The following is an 8,217-nucleotide window of genomic DNA, read 5'->3' as shown; positions in this document are numbered from 1 at the left end:
GGTTAAATGACTTGCCCATGGTCACACAGCTAGGAAGTGTTTAGTGTTTGAGGCCCAATTTGAACTGAAGTCCTCCTGACTTCAGAGCTGGTGCTCTGTCCATTGCATCACCTAGTTGCCCCTCAATTCTATTTTTTAAAATAATTATTTTCCTCAGTGAGTTTTTTGTATTTCCTTTCCCAATTGGCCAATTTTGCTTTTTAAGGCTTTCTTCTCATTTGCTTTTTGTATTTCCATTTTTTGCATCTCTTTCAATTCTTTGCCTAATTTTTCCTTTGTTTCTTACTTTATTTTCAAAATCCCTTTTGAGATCTTACCTGGCCTGAGCTCAATTTATTTTTCTTGGAGGCTTTGGCTATAGGAGCTTTGACTTTTTTATTATCTCCTGAGTGTGTGTTTTGATCTTCTTTGTCCCATAATAACTTTCAGTAGTCAGAAAACTCATTTTCCTAGACTATTACTTGGCTTTTAACTCTTTCTTAAAGCAGGGCTCTGTTTCCAGGATGGAGGGTGCACTCTGTCCCAAGTTCCAGGGATTTTGTAAAGCTTTCAGAGATCCTTCTAGGGACCTGACCACAAGCCCCTTTTTTTCTGCCCGGGAGCAGTTAGGAGTGTCCCTGCCCCACTAGCTCTTAGCTAAAGCAACAGAGTCTTGCTTGGTTGACATGGAGTGGGACCAGCCCTGGGAGTGCACACTGGACTCCTACCCTGATGCCACAGACCCTTTTTGCTGGCCTTCCAAGACCTCCCTGGTGTCTCTGGGCTAAGCGGTGCAGAAGTCTCCAGCACTGTGCTGAAGCTGGGGTCCAGGATGGGGCTGGAGCAGGGTTGGGGCTGGGATAGGGACTGTGCTGGCACAGCCTGTGCTGGGATTGTGCTCTGGGCTCAGGTTCCACAGGCCTTTTCTGCTGACCTTCCAAATCCTCTTTGGGGCTGGGGCTGTCTTGTTGTGTCCTGCATTGGGATTGCATGCTGAACTCCACTCTGGTGTCACAGATCTTTTCTGCTGATCTTATAAGTTGCCTTCAGCTGGAAAATGTTCTGTTCTGTCTGGGCGTTCTGATGCTTGAGTCATTATATAAAATAATCTGGAGTGATTTGGGAGAGAGGTTGGACAAGTAACTGCCTGTACTGTGCCAACTTGGCTCTGCCCCTCTCAAAATCCTTAAGTGTTTTTAAAAACTCTTTTACTTAAGAGTGAGGTTTTTTTTTTTTTTTTTTTTTTTTTTTCTGTTTATCTGAGGTCTTACATATTGTGCCATTATCTTAAAGTTGCTTTTAGTCTATTTTTACATTATCTGCAAGTGATTATACTGCTTTAATAAATTTATTGTGATTAGTCTTTTGTGGATTTCACACATACACATACACAAACATACACATTCCACTCTACTTCACAAATTTACATTATTCTACCTTTCCCCATACCCGGAATCTACTTTCTATACACCTTTGCCTCTTACAAATTCCAGTTTTCCTTCAGGTAGTATCTGATGCCTGTCCTTATAAATGTTTTGTATTTAGAGTGTGTATATCCATGTTTGCAGGTATGTGTGTTGGTGGGAAGGGTTGGTAGATAGCCAGTCTCAGAACCAGAAAGATCTTGGTTCCATTCTTCTTTTGACATATATTTAACTTGTGATTTTGCTCTAGTCCCATGCATTTCCATGCTTTAACCAGAGGTGGTGCTAGTGAACACCACTAGGTAATGTTTCTTCACTTGAGAATTCTCTTTAGTAATGAAATTCCATGTTTAAACTCTGTTCCTATGCCCTATTTATGTACTCCTTGTTTCTCCTGAAAGAATGTGAGCTCCATGATAGCAACAACTGTTTTATTTTTGTGTTTTATTAATGTGTTTGGTGATTGGTTCTGTTATTATACTATTTTTATTTTTACATATTTTAAAATAACAGTATAAAATATAAGTAGCAACTAGTTTTTCTTAAGCATTTTTTAAAATAGCAAAGAAATATCTTTATTGCAAAAAATGTATAATTTTTTCCCATAAAATATCAAACCCATGACTTGGTATTTGGTTATGCTTTGATCATTCCAAAGCATTTGATAATTTCAGATTATTGAGGATAAGACAAGGTGTAGGATGCCAACATCCTACTCTTCCTTAATGTAATAATGCATTTGATCCAGATAAATTTATCTGAAGGTTTCAGTTTTTCCATTGACTCTGAGAGAAGTAAAAATCATTGTATTTTTCACTGAAAATAAGTTTTCTAGGCAGTAAACTTCCAAAATAAAAATTAAAATGCCAGAGATCTGTTTTTAATACTGCAACAACAAAAAAATTGAAAACTGAGTATGTTAAAATCATACTTGGTATATATATGTGTGTGTATGTGTGTGTGTGTGTATACACACATACACACACCAAAAATAACACTCACTCACACACATATAGATATTCATAGTTCATATATAGATACTTTCTGTACATATTATATGTATATGTATATATATGTATGTATCAGTGAAAAGTAACTGAAAAAACAATATAAAGCATAATGTTTCACACTGAATCTTGAGTAAAATGAATAATATCATTTAAACAAAGTTGCATTTGTATTTGCTTTGTAGTGTATGACATTCTTTGGATTGGATTCTTAATGTGGATAATGCAATTTCTATCCCAATTGAACTTATGATTTTACTGGAAAACCGAATGTGTATTTATTTGTTAGTATAATAAGCAAAGTAACATATATATGTGTATGCATGTGTGTATAGTTTCATGTTGTCATGTATGTTTCCTGTTGCTTGGTGCCATACCTGGCACTTGGTAGATCCTTAATAAATGTATATGCACTGTTTTAAAGTAACGTCATAAGGTATCACATGCTTAAGTATTATGTAAATAAAAGTCCTAAAGTCCACCTGCTGAAATGTTAGTTGTATTATCTTCCTGCTCTCTCTATAAAAGTGATAGTTCCTCTTTGCAAAAAGAAAAGTCCTCTTTCCCCACAAGTTTTAAATTACTAAAATGCTTCTAAATTTGTATTCTATCTAATTTTTGCATTTATTTTGAACATTTCATGGGATAAGATCTTCTTATGGGAAAGAATACTGGCCTTGGTTTCAGATTTTAATTCTTGGCTCCCTCAATTATTAGCATCATGACAATGAATCTCTTTGGGCCCCAGTTTTTCCATTTTTAAAATGGGGGTGACAGTAATACTTGAATCACTTACCTGACAGGAATGTAAGCACATAAATTAATCAGTTAAGAGTCCAGTGGACATTGCAGAGAATTGAAGTTCATCCTGTTTCTGTATTCTTGTTAGTAGAATTTTTTTTTTTGTCAGACTATTGTCTGCATAGCCTAATTCCTTTTAAAAATTTGAAAGTTTGATTGATATCTTATGAAGATGTATTGTTGAAAGTAATAATATAAATATTCTTGGAATTTTTGATATTTAATTGAGAAATACACAGTAAGAAATGTTGAATACTAAGTATTTTTAGAAATCAGTGCCATATGAGAGCACTGAATTTTTAATTGAATTGAGGTTGTTTTGAAGTTGCTTTAAAATCTGCCTTATTAATTAATTAATTATTAATAGATCCTTTAAATTAAAGATCCTATTTAAGTAAATTTTTCATATGTTTAAAACATTTATCAGATTCAGACTGTGCCAAAATTGGACTTAGAGGGAAGGCATATATGAATCTTAAGATTCCCATATTTCTTTAATATTACAAACACTTTTTTGGATATTGAAAAAAAAGTCTTAATTTCTGATAATTTATTTTATCTCCTTTTTGTAATTTTTAATTATTTGTAATATAATAATATTATTTGGGTATTTCCTAAAATTTTAAGTATATCAACTCTAAGAATACATGACAAAATTAGATAATTATTGTTACATTTATCCCCTGATATTAATTGGGCCTTAGAATAACATTATAAACAGTAGTTCAGGTCATTATTGATTAATTTACACCTTGGGTAATTGATTCAACTTCTTTTCACTCGACTTTGTTTCAAATATGTTTATTATACTATTAACAAAATAGTATTATTTGGCTTTGTTGTCAATCATCCCTGTATTTTGGTATAAAGTTATATACGAATGTTAGTAAACATCTCCTAAGAGGAGAAAGAGGTGCTCTATTATATTTTTTCAAACCTTATTTCATAGACTGAACTGTGGGCAAGGCATTGTTGAAAACTGTTAATCATTTTTATTATTTTTTATTTTTTGTTCTTTTAAAATAATGGCAGTCATTTAAAATTTTATTGGCTTTGATGAATTACCCATATTTAGTGTCATTGTTCTGTTTTTTTCTAAACTTATAATTTCCCTAATAATGTGCATGTATAAGCTAGTTTGATTAAATTAAATGATTGTCACCTTATAGACTAATTCCCTGATTTTCCAGGATCAATGGCAATATTGAGAAGAGCTTAATTGTAAGAGATTAAACGTGTGAGGTCATTTGCAATTCTTAATGGAAATTAAAAATTGGAAAGTTCATTATAGTTCATATATTATTCAGGAAAGTAAAATCATCAGAAAAATTTTTATAGATTGCTAATGGGTGTTTTTTTTTTTTTTTAGGATCACATGTATAAATTGACCTGGAAGGGACCTAAGAGGCCATTTAGTCCAAATCACTCATTTTATATATGAGGATAGTGAAGGCCAAGGATAAGAAGGGTGACCAAAGGTCTCACTTGTAGTAAGCATCAGAAATCAGTTTTGAACTAAGGTTTTCTCACAGTAGCACCAAGGTCCTACCCAGGCTCCTTGGAGGAAATGTTTCCAGTTTTTTTTTAAAGGGTTTTTCCCCTCACCTCTTACTAGAGCAATGATTATAATTTCTTCTATCAATCTTACAAATCATTTAGGATTTTATTTTTATATCATAGCTTTGAATCAGAAAGGGCCAGAAAGGGTACCTTGCCTCTCATATAACAGAAGAGAGTCCAGTGAGGGTAAGTAGGTTCTCTTTGTCACAGAGGAGTAAATAGGATGCTTTTAAAAATTTAATTTAAAAAAAATTAACAGAAATCTACTTGTTCTTCCTCCTCCCTCTCATTCCCCTTGGGGGAAAACAGGAAAAACAAATTCCCTCATTGCCTCTGTTCAGAAAATGAGTCTCATTCTTAACCTGAAGCTATCACCTCTCTGCTAGGAGGTAACTAGAATATGTCATCATCAAAACTCTTGAATTATGAATGATTATTATATTGATCAGACTCTTTAACAGTTTTCAAAGTTTTTATAAACTGGCTATTATTGCATCAAGTTTTTTTTCCCCCTTCTCATTTCAGTCTTCATCAATTTATAATTTATCACAATTTAAAAGAGTTCTATCATGCAAGCCCAAATTAATTTTTGATGTAAGAGGGAAAAATTGGTTAAATCACTGTTTCATATAGTTTCTTAAGACAGGAGAATAACAGCTTTTTTAGGTGAATAGTAGAGAATTGACATGTTACTTGTTTTCCTACCTATGGACTTTCTGTTAGATGTCATAGCTAGTTAATAGTTTATTGACTAATAATACTTTGCAATATTAACAAGACTTTCTCTAGATTTTAAATTGAAAAAAAACAAAACGAAAAAGTATGCACTTTAGGAGGATAGATTTTTATCTCAAAAGTTCTTGCTTACTCCTCCACTTTTGCATGTTCTGCCATTTTAAACTCTGTGTGACAAATAGCCTCATATGTAAACTGATTATTTTTCCCTCCTTTCTTCCAAAATTCCATATTGCTTTTGAAGCTCTTATAGTATTTGTCATTATTTTGTCCTTGTTTTTAAATTTTTCACATACTTTCAACTCAGTCAATTAATTAATAAATCTTACTGTTCTTAACTTTACAATAACTCATCTGACTCCTCTTTTCTTATACATTCACTACCTTAGTTTAATTCCTGATCATCTCCAGCCTAGGTGATTGATCTCTCTTCCTCAGGTTTCTTACTACTCCAGTCCATTCTATATTTCTACTACAGTAAATTTTCTTATGCTCAGATCTATTGACTCTCCTAGTTATCAGATTCCCTTGATTTCCTATTACCTCCAGTATAAAATGCAAACTCTTGTGTTTAGCTTCTAAAAACTTATACAGTCTGGCCTCAGCCTACCTTCCCAGCCTCATTAAACATTTACTCCTCTTCCCACACTCTAGACATCAAAACTAACCTTTTTTCTTTCTCTGTTGGGACATTGTCTTTCCATCTCTTAAGTCTTTTCTCTGACTCTGACTCCCTTTTGCCTGAAATGTTCCTTCTGCTCACCTCTGCTTTATAGAGTTGATCTTTTGAGATAACAATTCAAACACCATCTGTGTTCATACTGGCCTCAATGGCTATTATGAGACCCTGGGCAAATTACATAGCCCCATGTCTGAGGCATACATGTTTATATGAAAATTTGCAGAACGCATATAAAATTTATATTGATACATGCTTACTTATATACACATATATGTATGCATACATGTATATACACACACAGATATACTTATCTCCCCCATAATAGAAAGAGATTTAAATAGGTTAGTTTCATCCTTTGTTCTTCTATCCCTTGCACCTAAAACAGTTGCTTAATACAGAGTAGCTGCTTAATGAGTTAATTGTTTGATGTTCTCCTTTTGTTGCAGTAGAATTTCTGTCTTATTGCTACCAGAAGATTTCATATCAAGGAATTCTGAAAAGAAATGACTTCCTTTTATCTCCATTTGTAATGATGCTGTAGTAGATCCTTCAGGTTGGGATATATATATAGTAGAATAACTTCTGAGAGTTAGGGACATTTATATTTTCTTCTTAATGCTTTAATAGTGCAATAAATAAATGTTTACCTTCCAAAGAGATCTCATCTACCTTTTTGTTTTTTAGAGGGAAATTTTTATACATTGTTTAATGAATCATGTTCTTAATTACACATGTACAATATTTATTCCATTTTAAATCTATGTCTTGAGCACTGGTTTTGTGCCATTCTATGACTGGGCTTTTGACCTTATATGTCTTGTATCCTGCTTTCTTTTGGGGGTTTGATTGATATATTATTCCAGAATCTCAGTGATAGCTCAGGCTGGGGAATTGCAAATTTCACAAAGAAGTCTAATCCATAAAAATGTCTGATCACTGCCCTGAGTTATAAAAGTTCCTCATCTAATTTGGATAATACTCCTGTGATCTGGTTATTGGTTGGAAGTACTCAGCCACTCTCAAGTCAATTGGGAAGCTCTGCAAGTACAGAATAATCAAAGATTGGCCCTCCTTATGTCTAGAATTCCTGCCTTGTTATTCCTCTGCAGGCTTTAGCCAGTGCTGGACATAGGAGCTGAGAGGTATATTTCAATTTACATTCATAGTTCATCAATTCTCTTTCTGGAGGTGGATGGCATTTTTCATCATTGGTCTTTTGGAATTATCTTGCTTCATTGACTTGACAGAGTATATAAATCTTCTATAATTCATTTTTACAGTGGAGTGACATTTTCAATGGAATTGAATGGAATGCAATGCTGAGAATGGGAAGGTCAGATACCAGGGGTTTTGAGGATTGAGTGTGGTAAAAACATTTTAAGTACATTGCGTATAGACTACTTTTTCAGGAAGCTTGATTGTGAAAGTGGGAAGGAAAAGGTAGCATTTATCCTTTTTATAGCCTTTTAGATGATCTCATAAGTTTTAATTTCACGTTAGCAAATTTCAGCTACACCCTCACCATAGAAGGCAATCCTTTCATTGCAAAATAATTTATATCTGGTCTTGTTCTCCACTGAAGGTATTCCAAACCTTTCTTCTTTCTTCAAGCCTCTTATGTCTTCCTTGGACTAAATCCTCTCACCTCTTATGTAACAAATAAATTGAAGCTGTTGACTAAATATATCGTTTTTCTTTTCATCTTGGAACCCCTTGCTAACTTCCCCAACTCTATCCTCCTTTCCCATCACAATAAAGTGATTTTTACCTAATCTCTCCATATGTTTTTTTGTTCCCACTTCACCCCCCTTTTCTCTTCACAAGATTGCAACCTGTATATTCTCTTCTCCTATCCCTATTTACTAGTTCCTTCTCTATTGCCTTCAAATTTACTCTGATATCTTCCCCATTCTTAAAAGATATATTACCATACTGTTGATATCTCATGTCTCCTTCTCAGCCAAAGTTCCAGAAAAAGCTCTCAGGATTTGCTATCTCTTCTTCTTTAACTTCTCACCTTTTATATTCT

General features: G+C 33.7%; 1 protein-coding gene across 1 annotated transcript in view; it reads left to right on the top strand.

Moving 5' to 3' along the window:
* The window catches only part of IPO11 (importin 11), a 201,433-nt gene that overhangs the window by 137,424 nt on the left and 55,792 nt on the right, over positions 1–8,217 (top strand). The window lies entirely within an intron of this gene.

The sequence above is a fragment of the Sminthopsis crassicaudata genome, chromosome 1 (assembly GCF_048593235.1).
Source record: "Sminthopsis crassicaudata isolate SCR6 chromosome 1, ASM4859323v1, whole genome shotgun sequence".
NCBI classification, from domain to species: Eukaryota; Metazoa; Chordata; class Mammalia; order Dasyuromorphia; family Dasyuridae; genus Sminthopsis; species Sminthopsis crassicaudata.
Note: the sequence above shows the minus strand (reverse complement) of the source record. Positions and strands in the feature narration are given on the sequence as shown.